At 40.0% G+C, this 17,354-nt stretch overlaps 1 protein-coding gene across 1 annotated transcript in view; it reads left to right on the top strand.

Moving 5' to 3' along the window:
* ADK (adenosine kinase) overlaps nt 1-17,354 on the top strand; it is a gene marked incomplete in the record, with an annotated part of 3,127,006 nt that overhangs the window by 2,865,777 nt on the left and 243,875 nt on the right.

Genomic DNA, 17,354 nt, shown 5'->3' on the forward strand with positions numbered 1-17,354 from the left:
GTGGCATTATTGACCACCAGTTCAGAGTAGATGTGGGTATTACCTTTCAGACTGCAGACGTGTGAAGAAGGCCTTGTGATTGTCATTAGTGGATGTGGCCAATTTGAACTCAGCCTTAGAGGATTTCACCAGTGACCTTATTTGCTTTTTCAGACAAAGGAGAGATTGCTTCCAACTTGGCACCTGCTCTGTCTAGCTCCTGGACAGCAATTTTTCTCCTTTTATTATAGAGTTTGTGTATTGGTGCTGTCCACCAGACAGGTTTACTCTTCTTTGCGGAAGATGATTTGGTCCTGTCGGGTATTGCTGAAGTCCGTACAGCTATGTAGGTGCTCATATAGTTTTTTGGTGTAGGCTTGGACATTAGTGCTAGTTCCTACTGAAGGGACGGTGGCTGAGAAGTTGCTTGTACCTGCTTTCAGGAGATTGTAGTCAGCTTTGGAAAAGTTTTTTTGTTTGACTCTCACAAGGTGGTTCAGGGGAAGGTGATCGCTTTATGGTCAGATCTTACCAAGGAGGCTGGCACTGTAGGGGTGCTACAGTGGCTACTTACGTTGGTTAGTACCAGGTCCAGGATATTTTCACCTCTCGTAGGGGTGTCGACTAGCTGATCCAATGCATTGGCATTGACAAAGTCAGGGAATCTCTGGGCGTTCATGCTTTGGCTAGAATAGGTATTCCACTCTATGGTTTGGTAGTTTGTCACCCAGGATCAGGGCAGAGGATTGAATCTTGATGATTTGATGGAGTTTTTGCTGGATATATTTTAGTGGGTCATGAATACACTGCTTATACTAGTAGTTATATTTTGTGGATGATATATTCTTCATATGAATGGGCACACCAATGCATCTGTCTAATTTTACTGTATCTTAACTGAACTAATTTTTTAGAATTGTCCGTGCAATTTTCAGATGTTGAATTAGGTGTTCTGAACATAGCGTTATATAAAAACAATGAGGGACAAATGAGCATTAATTTTTATAATAAGTCATGTAAAAAGAACACTTATTTGAGGAGGGATAAGATTCATCCAGAGTTGGTGTTTAACAACATTGTTAAAGGTCAGTTTGAGACCTTCAAGGCTCAGCAGTTGATCATGCAGAATTAATGTGAGTTACGGAAGAGATGGCGACTGATCTCTTTTAACAGAGGTTATGATGCAGAAATTGACAAATCATTCTGTAGTGATGTAACTCAGTGCAGAATGAGTAATGCTAAATCTTTCTTTGCAAAGAGGGCCAGTATTGATAAAATATTTGCCATTGTAAAAATCATCATATTAGAGTTCCTTTAAACTATGCAAGGAATGCAAATAAGATATGTGAGATCCTGAAACAGAATTGGCCTATAACTGGTAGTTAGTAAGAAGTTAGGGAAATTGCAGGTGATATTTCTTCATTCTGTTTCAAAAACAAGAAGTCTGAAACGGCAGATAGTACAAAAAATTATGTTAAAAGCTATTATAAGTGTAGTAAAATGTTAACATTTCCATGTCATAATTATATCTACGGGTACATTATGAAAAGTTTTGAGTTTACACATCCTACTACTGAAAGAATATACAGAAGGAAGATTTATGTTGATTGTAACAAGATAAATATAGTTTATCTAGCAACTTGACATGACAAAAGTGTAGGTGTTTTTATACTGGAAAGACAGAGTATTAAGGAAGGAAAAGAATAAGTGAGCATGTGTATGGTATTTAAGAATGAACAATGAATGCATTAGTGAAATATGTAATATATATATTACACACTGGTTTAAATTTATAGCAGTGGATGTTGGTCCAAGTATTCATAAGGGGTGGTGATAAAATATCTTTAACAGGAAGATTTGAATATGAATGGATTTTAAAACTATAAGCTACAAAATGCTGTAGTATAAATGATGCAGATGTTCTTCATCTCACATTGCTGCAGTCCTTACACTTGGGTAGTCCGCTGTCCTCGGTCGGCCCGAATATCAAAGTATAAGGCTGACGTCGGTCAAGGCGCATTTGACTGACATCAGGACGTCAGGGTACAAATGCGCATGACCGACGTCATATCCTCAGTCTTTTTTGCCGCATGGTCCGATGCAGAAGCAGCAGGTTGGCGTTCTGAAATTGTTCGATTTCGGAGTTTCAGACCGAGTCAAAGTTGGCTAAGTACCCCGTTGGGAATATTTTAGTTTTTCCTTGCCTCAGTGGTTTACCGGATGTCAGAAAAAGTGAATAATTGTATTTCTTGTGGGAAACAGATACCGCATAGAGACTATCATACTTTGTGTATTCCTTGTTTAGGGCCTGAGCACGACGTTGTTGGGTGTCGCTCTTGTGCTAGATTCAATAAGCGCACTATAAAGAGAAGATTAGATTGTGCCAGGTTAGTCTTATTATAAAATGCCGCCGGATGCTCGCTTCTTCAAGAAGCGCAAGGACAAAGCAGTTAAGCCTAGGCTAGAAGAACGTTCTTTAGAGGTGTCGGTGGAGCCGGTGGTTCCACCGGAGGTTTCTTTGGGATCCCAGGGAGACTTTGTTATTGCAGGATGTGGCCTCTCAGGAGGCAGGTCAGGCTGATGGGGCTTCTCAGGTTACTATACTCCCTCCCTGCCTAGGGTGGTTAGGCCCTCTCCTTCTGTTTCCAAGGCTTCTCCCAGAGGCAGGCCAGGTTTAGCTTCAGTTGGTGTCACCCCTAGTTCTTCAGGAACTGTGCCCAAGAAGCATATGCTTAAAATGGCAGAAGATTTGATTACTTTGATTAGGGTTCTTTGCCCCTCCTGATAAGAGACCTAGGGTGGAGCCTGAGCTAGGGAGTTTTGAGCAGGCTTCGGATGTTTCAGAGTCTTGAAGACTTGCAGGAGTACTCTCCTTATTCTGATTCTGATGTGGATGATTCTACTCCTTCTGCTTCTCCTCCTGAGGATTTTTCTTTTCAGAAACTCTTCATTCCATGAGGGAGCATTTTAAGTGGGAAGGTCAGGACTTCTCTGATTCCAGGAAAAGGCTTAGGGATTTTTTGTTTTTACCCCAGCATAGGCCTTTGGCTATACCTCCTGTTTTGGATGTAGTGGAAGATGTTTTTACAGAGGCTTCTCTTAATCCTGATTCTTTGCCTCCTGCTCCTGCTAAACCGGATAGGTATTACAGGGTGCCTGAAGCTCATAAGTATCTTTTTAAGAGTCCTAGGGCAGACCCAGAAACTGTTAGCCAGGGGCCTAAAGGTGTTAAGGCTTCTGTTGTCAAGAATCCGGTTCCTGCAGATAAAGAGGCCAGGGCCTTGGATAGATGGGGAAAGAAAGTTTATACTTCTTCCACTCTAGCTATGAGGGCTTTGAATTGCCAGTTTCACATGTTGAAATACCAAAACTATCTCCTTTCACAATTGAAGTCTAAGGTTGATGCTCTGGCGGAAGGTATTGATTGTAAAGAGTTGCAAGATTTAGTACATGTTTCTGAACAGGTGGGTAAGCATTCTTTGCAATGTGGTTTTGATGCTGTACAGGCCTCGTCTAGGGTGGCTGCCACTGGGTCAGTTCTTCGCAGGCACGCCTGGCTGAGGGATCAAAATTTATCTGACCATGTTAAAACAAGGATTTTAGATGCTCCTTTACAATCTGATGTGTTGTTTGGTTCTCCTGTTGAGGCAGTTTTAAAGAAAATGGAAGACAAGGCTAAGTCTATGCAGACTGTTAAAGATTTTGCAGGTTCAGCCTCCAAAGTTTAGTAGAAATTGGCCTACTAAGGGGTGGACGTATCCTTCTTATGATTCCCAGTCTAGGGTAGATCTAGACGTGGTAGGGGCAGAGCTCAGGGCTCTTTCAGGCCTAGAACAGGAGTTCTCCTGCACAGTCTTCGGTGAGGGCAGGGTCAGTCCTTTCGTAAACAGACCCAATGACCTACCTTTTCAGCTGCCAGAGACTTCTCGTCTGGCAGCACCTTTGGGAGGAAGGTTGGCACTTTTCAAAGAAAATTGGAGTCTAATTACCCAAGACAGATGGGTATTGGATATCATACACCACGGTTACAGGTTTTATTTCCATACCTTGCCTCCTTTCAAAGGCATGCCAGACGTTCCTCCTCAACAAAGAATAGAGGCTCACAAGCAAATTTCTCTGTTACTCCAAATAGGGGCCATACAGCCGGTCCCTATGCCAGAAGTGGGCCTAGGATTTTATTCTCGCCTGTTCCTAGTACCAAAGAAGGGGAACACGTGGAGACCAATTTTGGATTTATCTATCCTCAACACTTATCTGGACATTCCCAAGTTCAAAATGTTGACGTTACAGCAGCTTTTACCTCTGCTGGGCAAAGATCATTGGATGGTAACTTTGGATCTCAAGGAGGCTTACCTTCATGTTCCTATCAGACTAAGTTGCAGGAAGTATCTGCATTTTCGAGCTGGGACTTCTCACTATCAGTTCTCTGCATTGCCCTTTGGCTTATCTACTGCCCAGAGTGTTCACGAAAGTTCTGGCTCCAGTGATAGCTTTCTTCAGGCTAAAAGGAATACAGATCTATCCTTATTTGGACGATTGCCTGATTCTGGCTCAAGGAAGGGACGAGCTTCTTCATCATTTGGAATATGTGATAGCAGTGCTAAGATGCCTGGGGTATTCTGTGAACGAAATAAAGTCCAGTCTAGTACCCTCTCAAGACATGTGCTTTCTGGGTGTAAGACTGAATACAGCATCCCAGATGGCCTTTTTGACCCCGGACAAACAAAAGAATCTTTCCCTTTACTTCCATCAACTATCTCATCAGTCCGGGCTGACTGCAAGGACAGTCCTTCAAGCCTTAGGGTTCATGGCATCTTGTATTCTGGTGCTTCCCAATGCCAAACTGCATATGAGGAAGCTACAATGGTATCTCAAAAATGTATGGACACAGCACTGCCAGGATCTGAACACTGTCATTCAAATAATACCTTGCATTCAAAAGGAATTTTTGTGGTGGGCTCAGGAATGTCACCTAAACAAGGGACTCTGTGACCCGGCCAGAGGCGAGTCAGATTTTAATGACAGATGCCTCAGACAAAGCTTGGGGAGCTCATCTAAATGGAAAGTGGATACAAGACAAGTGGCCTGCCAGACTACAACATCTACATATCAACTTGAAGGAGATGTTAGCAGTCCAGTTTGCATTAATAGCTTTCAAGGATTTACTTCTTCCAGGGCAGGTGTTGATTCTAACAGACAACACAACTGTCATGTGGTACATCAACAAGCAAGGGGGAACACATTCTTATCCTCTATGCAGGCAAGCAATGATTTTGTGGGAGACTGCTCTCAGTTTACAGCTCAATCTTCAGGCAAGGTTTCTGCCGGAGCACAGAACTCCTTAGCAGATGTGTTGAGCAGATCAATTATGGATCCCCACGAGTGGAAATTGGATCCTCATGTATTTCAGAAATTGACAGTGTCATGGGGAACTCCAGACATAGATCTGTTCGCTTCTCCACTAAACCACCAGCTGCCAAAGTTTTGCACAAAAAGGTTTCATCCCACAGCTTGGAAAGTGGATGCTCTTTCCTTCAATTGGAGCAATCTTCATGTGTATGCCTTTCGCCTCTGCCTCTCCTCCCAAAGGTACTACTAAAGGCCAGACAAGACAAGCCAAGGATGATTTTGATAGCTCCAGATATGCCTCGACAGCATTGGTACCCATTACTGAGAAGCCTGGAAGCCTCCATGGCCTTTGCCTTCGATTCCACACCTGTTGTCTCAGGAGGACAGTCATTTTCTCAATGTCAAGCTTCACTCTCTGCACCTAACAGCCTGGCATATTCTGTTTTGAACCATAGTGGGCCTCCACTTCCACAGCAAGTTTTGAATGTTATTTTGGAAGCTAGAAGGCCTAGTACAAGGAAAGTGTCGCAGATAAATGGAAGAGATTTTTATTTTGGAGTGCAGCAAAGGATTTTGATGTTTCTGAGCCTAATTTAAGTGTGGCTCTTCAATATCTTACTGAGTTACTGGACAAAGGTTTGTCCTTCTCTTCTATTAAGGTTCATGCTGCAGCAATTTCCTCACTATGATTGTGACCCACCATTGTTTTCTCATCCTTTGTTCAAGCAATTTCTTAGAGGGGCAAAGAATATAAGACCCCACGAAGAGCTCCTACTCCTGCTTGGGATCTCAATTTTGTGTTGGAGAAACTCACTCTACAACCTTTTGAGCCTGCAGCTACTACTGAATTAAAAGTTTTATCATGGAAGACTGCTTTTTGTTGGCTATTACCTCTGCAAGAAGGGTTTCTGAGTTGCAGGCCCTTATGGCGGTTGAGCCTTTCTTAATTTTCCATAAGGATAGGGTATCTTTACGTACTAATCCTTCCTTTATGCCTAAAGTGGTTTCTAGTGTGGCTTTAAACCGAACTATTCATTTGCCTACTTTTTATGCAAATCCCCAAAATAAAGGGGAAAAGATTTTGCACACTTTAGATGTACACAGGCAGTTGCGATATTATTTGGACAGAACTAAAGGGTTCAGGCAGTCTCAGCAGTTATTTGTTTCTTTTGCTTTGAGTTCTCAGGGCAAGCCTGTGTCAAAACAAACTATTTCTAAGTGGATTGGGTTTTGCATTGCTTTCTGTTATTCCCATCATGGCAAGGAGATTCCAGCTGGGATTAGGCCTCATTCCACTAGGGCTACTGCCACTTCAACAGCTTTTTGGGGGTGGCAACTAAGGATATTTTGGAGGCAGCTACTTGGAGTTCAGTGCATACTTTCTCTAGGCATTATCACCTACCACTTTACTCTAAATCCAGGGCTGGTTTTGCCACTGCTGTTTTGCAGGGCATTTTGGCAGCTCCTGCTTCCTTATAGTTTGGCCATCCTCCCTTACCTCTGCTTTGGGATTCTACCCAAGTGTAAGGACTGCAGCAATGTGAGATGAAGAACATAGTACAGTTTTGTACCTACCATAAATGTAGATGTTCAAGATCCACATTGCTGCAGTCCAATTTCCTCCTTCCCCTCTGTAGTTAGAGGCGGTTGTGTGGGTTGGGTTGTCAATATGAGGTATATTTGTATATATTGTATATATTGTACATATTTTTGGTGCTAGGATGGTTGGTTGTTTGTTTGCTGTCTTTTGGTTTTGACCTTTATTTTTAGGGTCTTCTGACATCTGGGGCAAGAAAAGACTGAGGATATGACGTCGGTCATGCGCATTTGTACCCTGACGTCCTGATGTCAGTCAAATGCGCCTTGACCGACGTCAGCCTTATACTTTGATATTCGGGCCGACCGAGGACAGCGGACTACTCAAGTGTAAGGACTGCAGCAATGTGGATCTTCGAACATCTACATTTATGGTAGGTACAAAACTGTACTTTTCTTTAAAGCCAATAGTGAAACTACATAACTTAATGCATTGATTGGATCACATGGTTTTAAATTAAAATATTTAAATGGTTAATGTTATATGAATATTTCTCTGAAGTGTTGTCTGGCATGAAAGTGCTTAAACATTTTGTATTAAAAAAATAGTTTATTTTTCACTTTGATTCATGATCAACTAGACTTTCGGTCTTCGGGTTGTGTGTAATCCAGATATGGTCCATATTTATTGTTTCTTATAAGCAACTTGAGCGCACATAATTCAAAGCATTTGTCAACAAATTGATGTTAAACTAATTGGGCAGTAAATGGACAAATCCGTTTTGTAACCTTCTTTGTAAATAGGAGTAACATATGCTGTCTGTCATTCACAGTACCACAAATTTTTTTATAAATTTATTAAACATATGCACCAGTTACGTGAATTAACTGACCTGAGATGTTAACTGGCCTGACTAGCTACTTCATCTTGACCATGATTAATGCATAATGGACATCATCCTCTCTAATCATTGAGCATTCATCTCATATCATGATGAAAGATAGTACTACTAAGCAATTTGTTATTGAAAAACAAAATTAACAAATTATGGGTTAAGAATTTCCAATATTTCAGATATAGATGAGTCTGTCTTCCATTTACTCATTTTTGTAGTGTTAACATATCTATAAAACAGTATCTTATCTGTACAGTTTATTGAAGGTGATTCATATAATTTCTTTTCTGCCCTTGGCAATTGCTTTAATTGTCTTGTTAATGCATTTAAGCATATTTTGTTATGAAAGGGCCTATGCCTGTTGAATTGACTGTATAATCTCCTTTTCCTGTTTAACTTTCTAGGCTGCCAATCCCCACCATGCCTTATCTTTAAAATCCTCTTTTCATTTTATAATTTTTGCTTTATCCAGAAGTTCTTTACATATATTCATGAAGGATATCCTAACCTCCTTTGCATTTCTTGATATAATATTAAGGCCAACGGTTTAGCTCTCTTATTAATCCTTTATTGTCCAGTTTCTTCATATTAAAGAATATAACTATCCTGTTGTGCAGTTATCCAAGGTATAGTAAATAATTTACTTGTATGATCAGATGTGCCCAGTGGATTAAAATTTTTGATGATTTTAATTAAAGATTCCCTGTTAGAAAATGCAATATCAAATGTATTTATCATTTGTACATATTGGACAAAACTGCAAGAGTTCATAACATCTGTTTAAAAAAAAAAAAAAAAGTTTCTCTAAAATTGCTGGATTGCTATGTGGGCTGGTTCAGCCAGTGTTTTCCAGAGGGAATAGAAAACTGTCATGTTCATAATAAGACATGCTTTCTGTCTTCTAAATAGGCTACAGAAATATAATGTTGTTTCATCGTCAATTCTAGTTCCTTCTTTTTGTTCCTCAAACTTTGTGCATTTTTATAAGCATCCTAAAGGATTATTTAAATTGTGTTTATTATCCCCATTAACTGAGGGTTAAAAGAAATCAAAAATATAATTTTATTAATCTGTTATATTCCTACTGAAATGTAATTTATCTGTTGAAAACATGGAGGAGTCTACAGTTATCTCTTTCCACACATGGTTATGACCTTAAAGCCCTTCAAGAATCCATACCCAGGTATTAAACAGCTTTGCTTCTTTGAGAGAATAATCATTAAATTCCAAGCATGGCATTATTTTATCAAAACAATATCTCACTTTTATTAGGTAATCTGTATGCAGTCATTTCTTTGATAACCTCCTTCATACGTTCAAGAGGCGGGCTTAATAGGGCATTAGACCTTGGAAAGGTATGTTTTACTATATGTGAAGGTTTTGGATACTAAACATAATAGTGCATCTGCCACATCTGCGTGTTTAGTGCTGTTGAGTGAAGGAACTGTAAAAAGCTCCTTATTTGCAGATGTCAATGATTTTGGCTGTAAACTTGTGTGTCTCAATTAAAATTCTGTAGTATACTGACTGTTGATCAAACTGGGTGAGAGGCTGATAGTGATCCTGTCCCTAACAGTGTAGTCATACAAGAGGGTTCAGAATTTCCTCAGTTCTCAATGACCTACACAACAGCATTATCTTTAGCTATGCAAACATCATTCTATTTGTCTTTAAATGGGATTTGCAGGTGTTCAGAGTCCATTCACACATGTTGAAGGCCGCTGCAAAGACTGTCACTTTTCTGTGACTGACCAAAAGGGAGATACCCCACTGCCAGATGTAAGCAGAGGGTAGGTAAAGTTGTTTCAGGAAAATGATTGCCCTTCCTTTAAAGAACAAGTGCCCTGGTCTCGCCTGGTGAGTCACAGAGGAACTGTGGTAGCTTGAGTCCTGAGGAGCAAGTCTTGGAGTGATGTAAAAGGGTTGGGATACATACAAATACCACAGCTTATATTTACAAGAACAAGTGCAGCTGACATTAACAAATTAATATTTTTCAAGATTTTTTTATAATGAGTAATTCAGTGGTCAGGTCAGACAGTATTGTGTTGTTATGGCCTCTAAACAGTAAATATAGACCGGTATGTAATTGTCCATTGAAACTCTACTTTTCAGTAGATCTGATGATAGTAACTATCAGAAGTACAAGTCTGTATTATAGGCTAAATCAACTGGATTCTGTGGAAACACACAAGTTGTGTATTTTATAATTGCTGCTAGATTAACATAGCAGAATTGTCATGTGGTGTGGGATAACATGTCTTTACTGAGACCACATTAGCAAGCTGTTAAGTAGAAAGCAGAATGCATACACATGAGAAAAGGCTGCAGGGTTTGGGTTTTCTGTCTTTGTAACTGCATTTTATGAGACCTAGTACGGGGAGTAATGTTCTTTCTTTTTGTTCAAGTTAAAAATTACACATGGAAAGTACTTCCACAAGCTTGTAAATCATTGCCTGCCTTTGTTTTAATGTGTTATTTTGCTTTATTTGTTGGTAATACTGTTGCGGTTGTGTCTGTTGCTCTTACCCTGTTGCAACAGGAAGAGGAGGTTGTGCTAAGTACTGACTTGCAAGAGCGGGGACTCTGGTGCAGGACTGTGTTGCATTGGTCAGGGCAGTTTTCATTCAGTAGGGTCTTTGATAGTTCCATGTACGAGTGGCGCAGTGTTGCAATCGTTAAACGAGTTGCCTCACAGCAAGAATTTCTCTGGTTTGATTCTCAGATGTGGTGCCTTCTGTGCGGAGTCTGCATGTCCTTCCCATGTGGGTTTCCTCCGGGTACTCCTATTTCCTCCCACAATCTAAAAGCATGCATCTGGAGTGTTTCTCCCCTGGCCTTTGCTGAACATAGGCTCAGTCCTAGTCGGACTTTCCTGGTCAACAAATGTTAAATAAAAAAATAAATTAAAATGTACTTTTCTTTGAAACAAGTAGTAATTACTAAATGGCTTCAGTTTTTTTCGCAGCTTCCTCCCTTTTATGTACACACCTACATATGCAAATACTCTGGCTCATAACTTCATAAGTAATTACTAGGCTTGAAGTACAGCAGACCGTTGAGAAGCCTAGCTCAGATTCCCACTTGACCCCAAGCACAATTTGCTCAGTCACACAGTAGGTAAATGAGGTCTGAGGAACTACAGCTCACAGCCTTAATCTTTGCACCCACTGGCATCATATGATCAGCTCTGAAGTTACTGCACCTCAGGAATAAAGATCAGTTCCCCTTGCTGTGATTCTACAGAGGAAACTGCCCTTTCTTTAGTGATTTGAAAAACATTTGGCCATATAAGCTTCTTCCAAGTCATGAACAATGATCTGCATAGAAGTCTACCTAGCGATTGCCTATACCTTGTATATGCAAGTATTGAGCCCTCAGATTTTCCCTAACTCATCTGGCTAAATACAACGTTCATCCATCCCTCAAGCTATCAGCTTATGGTTAGTCTAGTCGTATGCTGTACTGTGTCGTATCTGATTTCCTTTTGTTTCTTCCAAACGGTGTTGTTAGCAGCTTGTCCATACCTTCTGTCTACAGAGTAATAGCTCAAGATCTTGTGAGAGGAATCAGGCTTGATTGTCTGATGCCTCTAGATAAATTTATTTTTTCCTAACTCTGTGTATGTTCTCTCTTCAGCACCTTTCAGAATCCCAGCCTAATTTCTTTCTTTCTTTGAGTCGGCAGGTACTAGGCCATCAAGTATGCCTTCTTAAATGTCCAGCTACTCCTGGCACATTCTTATGCCTCCTTTTGTTATGACTCTGATCTCCTCTAGGTACAGGTAGGCAGGCAGTGCCTGAGAACCTCCATCCTGCATCCAGAAATAGAAAGCTGACATTGGCCAATCAGTGCTTCTCCCATACGCATGAATGCGCATGCGTGCACACAAATCCCACAAGCACACTCACATCGGCTGATATCTTGCATTCAGTTTCCCTGATAAGTGGACCTCTGGTAGTCTAACTGGAGATCCTGCATCAGTGAGCCATCTAAATGGTGTTTAATTTTGATTAGAGAGGGTTATTTTAAAATGCTGATGATGAAATTGATATAACAAACGCATTTAAAAATGCAAATGTTGTAGCTATGCAGGATATTCTAGGTAAGTGAGAAAATGGATTCCTGTTTTGCATGTGATAAAGTACTACAGCAACTAACTACAATTGGGTCCTTAATTTCTTAAAAGAGCTTATTTCTGAAGCATAGAGCTTTACTGTATAACACTGAAGTATGTGCTATTTAATGTGATAAGTTACCTTTGTGACAAAGGTTTCATTTTAAAGGCTGTAGTATATAAATCCATACTTTGAAGGCCATGCTTGTGAACTTCATTTGCAGAACTGTTACACTAATAATTGCATGCTAATTAGTTGTTTATCTGTTTAGGGAATAATTGACAAACTATAAATCATAGTTCATAATTTACATTTTAAAAATTACATTTAATTATTTCAAGAGTGAGGTGGGCTTGTGCTACATCAACAGCATTAATTAAATAGAGTAATTTTGTTACTAATTAAGCAGTCTAAAGAGGAACTTGTTTTTGTGTTAATAAATTATCAAAGGAACGATTGGAGATTAAATTAGAAAAATCTCCCTTGCCGTAAATTTTAGATGGCATAGGTTTGAGCCTTCACCATGTGATTATTTTTTTTTTCTTTCCTTACAGAAATGATAAGCAAGTAATAGACATCTATTTTCTAAGTGGCAGGTGTGAACAGTAATTTCATTTTGTGAGCATAATTTCAGCATTTCTTTTATTAAATTGTCAGAATTTTCAAAAACCAAACTATGCTTTGATATGCAACGAGATAGGAAAAGAGACAGGTTCCCTTTAAGAAACCTTTGTTTAAAAAGCTGTCTGAGGTTAATTTACATGTGTTTAATTTACAGAGATGTAATTAGAAAAAAATGTGTCTGTGAAAATTAGATGAAGTAGTGTGTTGTGCTGTGCTTTGGTAAAACTTGGGGTGAAGACTGAGAAGGTGAGAATACTGAACAGAAAGTAGGTGATGTTTACAGTAACAAAGATGAAACCATCTGCATTTAAAGTAACGCTGCTATAAAACCACAGATTAAATGTCACTATGCCCATGTAGAGTAAGCTGTAGGAGCCTTTTACTGTGGTAGATTAGGGAGGTATTCAAGTTTGTGATGTACAAAGAATAAGCAAAGAACACTAATATTTAAAAACGTGAATGCCGATTGGACCAGATGACACTGTATCCGATTGTAAAACCTAAAAACCCGAGATAGGTGATTGGTAGCTGTAGTAAAATAAAACTCACTCCGCTCTGTGATGAATAGAAAAAAACTTATGGCCACCAGCCTCTCTTTGTCACAAAGTGAAACAACCAAATACAGCAATCTGTGATTTAATAAAACAAAAGTTATCCTTTCTGAATCCAGCTACATGGCATAGAGGGATAAAGGCATATGACTACACTGTGTGGGATTGGAGTTTGATTAGCGGCTTAGGTGCCTGCAGGAGGTGGCCGGGGAGGATGGGAGTGAGTGGCAGCTGCTGAATCACCAAGGGTGGGAAATGGCGCTGGCTTGCCACGTGGGTGACACCTAATGGAACACTGAATGCTCACTTAATAGAGTTTTGAACTGGCTGAGCTCACTTTGCTTTAGTATATTTATACTAAGTAGCAGAGGTGTACCTGCGGTGGTGGTGCTGCGGTAGCGTTGTCGCCTCACAGTAAGATGCTGTCTGGTTCGATTCTCAGCTAGAGCGTCTTCTGCGTGGAGACATGTGTGAATGGCCGTACCTTCGTTGAAGGTTGTGCGTCAGGACTGGTAACTCGGCACATAAAAATCAACTACCAGTCATTAGCGGACCAGAGTTTCCGCTGTAGTGACCCCTATCTGGAAAAAGCTGAAAGACACAAACAAATATACTAAGTAGCAGAGGTGAAGTCTTGCATCCACAGATAAGTTTCCTGCAAGAGGTAGTGATTGCATGTTTGAGGAGTCACTGGGAGGGAGTGGGATCTTCTATGGCAAGAAGGTAGGTTGCCTCCTAGGACTGTCAAGCTAGCCTGCTCCCCATTTTTAGTTAGGAAATGTGGGACTGATAGTTTCTCCGGCAGGAAAATAATTGGACACAGATCTCTTGCCTAACCTGGGAATATTTTGTTCCTGTTCCACCAAAATAAATAGGACAACCGAGCAAAAGTAGAAGAGCCATCAGGCAAAGTCTTGGGGATAGCACAAAAACATACCCTCCATTTGTGACCAAAAGCAAAAACAAAGCTCATGTTGCAGTATGTTCACTTTAAACGTACCATTCCAGCCTGTAAAGATACATTTAGCAGTTGCATAATGCAGGCGTCCTCACATCCACGTCTCGACATAGGCACATGGCAGCTCTGATCTGCTACTCTACTCTGTCCTCAAACGCTTCTAGTACTGTAATGTTCTGAAAATGAAGTGCCTGATCAGAACACAGAGCATTAGAAAAAGGAAAGCAATGGGCTGTGGACTGGTGTAGTTTTAAAAATCTTAAATCCCAGGGTAAATTAAGGAACTATGACTTTACGTTGTTCTTAAAGCAGTCAGTGCAGCATCCTCAAGTCTTTACCTTCCCACTTGTAAATTAAACCCAAAGCTCATCTTTTCATTCACAAAAAGCTGCTAAGAAAGTAAAACACCATCCTACAGTGACATTTAATGTGATATTTTTTTTTTTACTTAGTTTCATTGTGTAGTAACATTGTATCTTACTGGTTGTGTAAAGGAGGTTTGTCTCTCTTGAGTCACTTTGGTCAGCCCTCCTGGCCACGCCACAGCAGCCAAACGTGTGTTGATAATGCAGATCTCTGGCTTCAGATACCCCATTACCACTATGGGAAAGAACCAGCTGGAACTATCGCCCACCATGGGTAGGAAACAGCTGAAATATCCCTACTAGAAAACTAGAATTTTCCAAAGAATTCATATAATTTGAATCCTAAACTACATAAGTAAGACTAATTAAGATTTAGTTGCTAATGCAATGAACAGACAACATGCAGTCTATGATGGGTGATCTTATTCGGATTAGTCTGGTACTGATGGTCTGATACGGAAATCTTGCAGGGGAAAAGAAAACACCAGATCTGCAACACCTGTTTTGTCCGTCTTGCTTCCATTTGACTAATAGTTTGCCAGCTGCAATTAGTCTTTTAATTTGTAGGTGAATAGAATGTCTTAGAGATAGTGTTAAGCATGGGACCCATCTGAATTTTCAGGTAGTATTACAACGACAACTGAATCTGCACTGAAAGCGTTCAGTCTACACCATAAGTAACAAAACGTAGCGGTAAAAGAACGCCACCAACTGCTGTCCGAACCACAGTAACAATACAACAAGCCGCTTTCCACCTAGTACCAAACAATGCGATGCAAAAACTACCTTCAAGTTGGTATTTGAAGAATATCCAAAAATCTCCACACCTGGCAGTAGTAAAACACCACCAGCTGCTATCCAAACTTCAGTAGTGTTACGATAAGCAGTCTACAAGTTATTTCCAAAGGATATCCGAAAAGATAGTTGCCCACAATTGTGGTGTATAATGTAAAAACATTTATTGAAATAAAAACAGATAAATGTTAAGCGCTTTCACTCACTCAAAAGTGAGCTTCATCAGAACAATCCAACCAGCTGATACAAAATGTTTAGTTTCTTTGGTGCCAAAGTCCTTAGTGGTAGCACACTGATTGCAAAATGTCAAACAAAATTGTTCATAATAAACATAAACAAATATAACTATGAAAAAATCTCTACTGAGCTAACCTATATAAATTTGATAAATATAACACATTTACAAATTTGTGTGAAAAATAAAAAATAATAAAAATAGGTAGTATTACAGGTGTATTCTAAAATTCCATGGCACTTTCCAAGAGTTTGAGAATTTTCTTGGTGTTTTTGACCATAATGCCATGTCTGACTGTGATTGATGAAAGACCATTACTGGTGTACTTACGTACTCCCCAGGTAAAGTAATGCATTAGCCCTTAAAAGCCTGTTGTCTTGTCTGCCACATTATACTTAGTTATTTTCGTTTGTAAGTTTGAATTTCTTCCCCCATTTGATTTAAAAGTACCCTTGCACCTGTCCTTGCCCTGATGTAACCTTGTGAAGTACTTCTGTCCTTGTACTAAATGGCATTTAAGTTGATCTTAAAAGGAATGAGCTCAAGGGGAATTTGTGAGTTTTATCTATGGTAATAGAACATGTATTTGCTGTATAGTGCTGAATGTTTTGCCGTTTCTGTGTTGCAGCCTTTAAGTAGGAAAACTGCCTCTTATGTTTTGTTGAAAAAAAAAAAAACAGAAATTTGTAGCAGTGGACTGGGGATAGACATAATGTGCGGGGACAGATTGTGAGGTGGTAATAAACTGGTGATGTCAGTCTTTATTGGCAAGTGCTGCCAATCATATTGCAGATTGGCTTCCTTTACACCATATTAATACTAACTTCATTGGTGGTGTGCCTTCATGTGTACTATACATTTATGCTGTACTTGATCATGTCAACTGGAGCGGTCAGTAAAAGAGCTGTTTTGTTTTTCTTTTCTTTTTTTCCTTAGCTTTGCTTTACTTTGCTTTGCTTCAGTTTAAAAGACAGTGACTTTTCGCAGTGACATGTGAACTTTGAAAAGTTACGTAGGCTTAGTTTTGAGTCCCAGTTTTCAGTCAAGGTAGGGTGAAAGGTCCAATACATTGCACAGGACACAACTGTAATAGATTTTGTCTTGTTAAAACGTGATGTACATATGAGCATATTGGCAAATTCATGCCAGATGAACGATCATCTTCCCAGTGTAAGACAGTTAAGTCACCTACATCATTATACATGATGCCATCAGGGATTTGTTTATCATTGTATAAAAGATTTATATTTCTTTAACAGCAGATGGAGCCAATACGCCTGTCTGCACTGCTGAAGTGCATTTAACATTCTGCCTTCCCTGCATTCCTGTTTTCTTTTCACCCCTTTTCTCCCTAACCCTTGCCTTCTTGAATACGTCATGTATTTTTAAACATTGTTTGTGTGTGACCAACTCAGATCCCTGTCCACACCCATGCACATGGAACATTCCTGATCAGTCCATTCATTTATTTCCTGGTACTCACTTTGTCGTTTATATGGTTGCGGAGATGCTGGAGCATGTTTCTGGTAATCAGTGCAGAGGTTAAGGCTGTGAGCTGTAGTTCCTGTTCTACAGGGCTCAATTCCCTTAGCCCTCTTTTGTATAGTGTGTGACTCTCAGCAAGTCACTTAACCAGACATGGCTCCCGGGTCACTTCTGAAAAGGGACTGTGTGTCCAATGGGCTTACCTGGTTAACAAATAGGGTTATTATTATGTCCTGGCAGCCAGTGGGTGCAAGGCTTTGACACTTGTTCTGGATAGGGTGCTGGTTTATCCTATAATGAATGCACATGCTTACTCTCTCAAATAGTTGAAAGGTCATGTTTTCTTTTGGTCAAATAGGTATTATGATGTTCATCGTGCTTCACTGCTGCAATCATTACACTTGGTTATCCTGCCATCAGGCGGTCCCGTAGTCGGCCAGAGTTCCAAAGTCTTGGTCCGGCA

The sequence above is a fragment of the Protopterus annectens genome, chromosome 14.part0 (assembly GCF_019279795.1).
Source record: "Protopterus annectens isolate FY-2018-M chromosome 14.part0, PAN1.0, whole genome shotgun sequence".
Classification (NCBI taxonomy): Eukaryota; Metazoa; Chordata; order Ceratodontiformes; family Protopteridae; genus Protopterus; species Protopterus annectens.